A 2,714-nucleotide genomic window follows, 5' to 3' on the forward strand; every position below is an offset into this window, starting at 1 on the left:
CTGGAGGAATACATTTTTTAATTTTCCCACGTTTTTCAGGGAGCTCTTCCTTGATAGGATCTTCTCCTTTGTGCTCTCGTTTGCAAACACTATCTTTATCATTCGGTCTCGGTCTTTGTTGTACCAGCCTAGCCTGAAAACCTTCTCAATGCTATGCTCAGCCCCTTCCATGTCTTGTGCCTTTAGTATTTCATTCACTGCTGCTTTGTCCTTGTCATTCCACTCTGTCCTATTAGAGCCTTCCTGCTCTTTAATACCCACAGCAACCACTGATCTGTTCCTTTCCAGCAGTTGGCTAGTGGAGCGTGCTGCCTCCTGTGAGGTGGCTGCTTTCATGGCCACCTCTATCACTGCAGTCATTACTTCAGAGTTATTCTTTTTTAGTATTTCCGCAAATGTTGCTTTTATTGTGGCATTCTCATCCAAAAAACTATTACCACCTTCTCCCTGGATGGTTTTCTGATTCTCAGCCTCGATACCATACTCTTTGAGGGCTCTAATCTCCTCCTTTGCTGCTGTCAGCTCTCTTTTCAGGTTGTTTATTTCGTTCTTCATTTCCTGCATCATTTCTTGCATCTCACTCTTGATGTCCTCCAGAAACTGGGTGAACATTTCCTTCATTTCGTCACCTTGGCTTTTCCCTGTTCCCTTGGTACCTCTGGCTGCCATGCTTGACCCTGTTCCTATAGTTGTGCTGTGATAGGATTTGTCAGGAGGGCAGAGCGGGATGGGGGAGGGAGAGAGAGAGAGAGAGGAAGAGAGAGAGAAAGAGAGAGAGAGAAAGGGAGTGATAAAGGGAGAGATAAATGGGTGGGTAGGAGGAGATGGAGAGAGAGGCGGGAGGGAGAGAGGGAGAGAGAGGAGAGGGAGAGAAATGGAGAGGGAGAGAGCGGTTGAGGGAGAGAGGGGGGAGGTGTCTGTGTGTGCGTATGTGTGTGTGTGTGTGTGTGTGTGTGTGTGTGTGTGTGTGTGTGTGTGTGTGTGTGTGTGTGTGTGTGTGTGTGTGTGTGTTTGTGTGTGTGTGTGTGTGTGTGTGTGTGTGTGTGTGTGTGTGTGTGTGTGTGTGTGTGTGTGTGTGTTTGTGTGTGTGTGTGTGTGTGGGCAGAGAGGGAGGGGGAAGGAAAGAGAGGGAGGGAGAGGGAGGAAGAGGGAGAGGGAGAGGGAGAGAGAGAGAGAGAGAGAGAGAGAGAGAGAGAGAGAGAGAGAGAGAGAGAGAGAGAGAGAGAGAGAGAGAGAGAGAGAGAGAGAGAGAGAGAGAGAGAGAGAGAGAGAGAGAGAGAGCAGGAGAGAGAGAGAGAGAGAGAGAGAGAGAGAGAGAGAGAGAGAGAGAGAGAGAGAGAGAGAGAGAGAGAGAGAGAGAGAGCAGGAGAGAGATAGTGGGAGAGAGAGAGAGTGGGAGAGATAGAGAGTGGGAGAGATAGACAGTGGGAGAGAAAGAGAGTGGGAGAGAGGGAGTGGGAGAGGGAGAGAGTGGGGAGGGGAAGAGTGTGTGTATGGGCGATGCGGGGGACTGGGGGTGGGGGGGGGGGCGGAGATGGCGACCAGGTCAGGTCAGGTCAGATGGGGGGGGGGGTCAAGAGGGGGGGGGATAGTAAGGTCCTGATCCCAGGTGTTAATGCCTTTTCCCCTGACTGAACGATTGTGTGTGTGTGTGTGTGTGTGCATGTATGTGTGTGTGTGTGTGCGTGTGTGCGTGTGTGTGTGTGTCTGTTTTAGCGTGTGCACGCTTGTGTGCATGTATACGTACGTGGGCGGGCGTGCGTGTATGTGTCAAGATATCCCTTATGCGTTACCTTTGCCTAAATGAGCCACCCTGAGATTTTTAAATATATATGATATCCTGAACAAGAATTTGATAATATTTTACCTCAATCTGTACACCTGATTAATTGACCAGAGAGGGGGAACATACCAGTCTCCTCCCGCTCACACAACCAGATGAGTAAGGACGATGTATGATGACGATGGTTATTTGTCGTTGTCTCCTACTAGGTGATTCACTAAGTGCTGGTAGATTGATGAGGTCGGTTCTACTCTGTCTACACAAAGCTCTGGAGTCAGTCACTGTATCGTTGTTCGCTAATCTCTAGTCACTCTAAGTTCACTAATTCACTGTACCACTGATCACAGTCACCACTCAACAGCGTGTGTGTGTGTGTGTGTGTGTGTGTGTGTGTGTGTGTGTGTGTCTGTGTGTACTCACCTAATTGTACTCACCTATTTGTGCTTGCGGGGGTTGAGCTTTGGCTCTTTGGTCCCGCCTCTCAACTGTCAATCAACTGGTGTACAGATTCCTGAGCCTACTGGGCTCAATCATATCTACATTTGAAACTGTGTATGGAGTCAGCCTCCACCACATCACTTCCTAGTGCATTCCATTTACTAACTACTCTGACACTGAAAAAGTTCTTTCTAATGTCTCTGTGGCTCATTTGGGTACTCAGCTTCCACCTGTGTCCTCTTGTTCGCGTCCCTCCAGTGTTGAATAGTTCATCCTTGTTTACCCGGTCGATTCCCCTGAGGATTTTGTAGGTTGTGATCATGTCCCCCCTACTCTTCTGTCTTCCAGTGCCGTAAGGTGCATTTCCCGTAGCCTTTTCTCATAACTCATGCCTCTTAGTTCTGGGACTAGTCTAGTAGCATACCTTTGGACTTTTTCCAGCTTCGTCTTGTGCTTGACAAGGTACGGGCTCCATGCTGGTACCGCATACTCC

Source organism: Procambarus clarkii, chromosome 26, assembly GCF_040958095.1.
Source record: "Procambarus clarkii isolate CNS0578487 chromosome 26, FALCON_Pclarkii_2.0, whole genome shotgun sequence".
NCBI classification, from domain to species: Eukaryota; Metazoa; Arthropoda; class Malacostraca; order Decapoda; family Cambaridae; genus Procambarus; species Procambarus clarkii.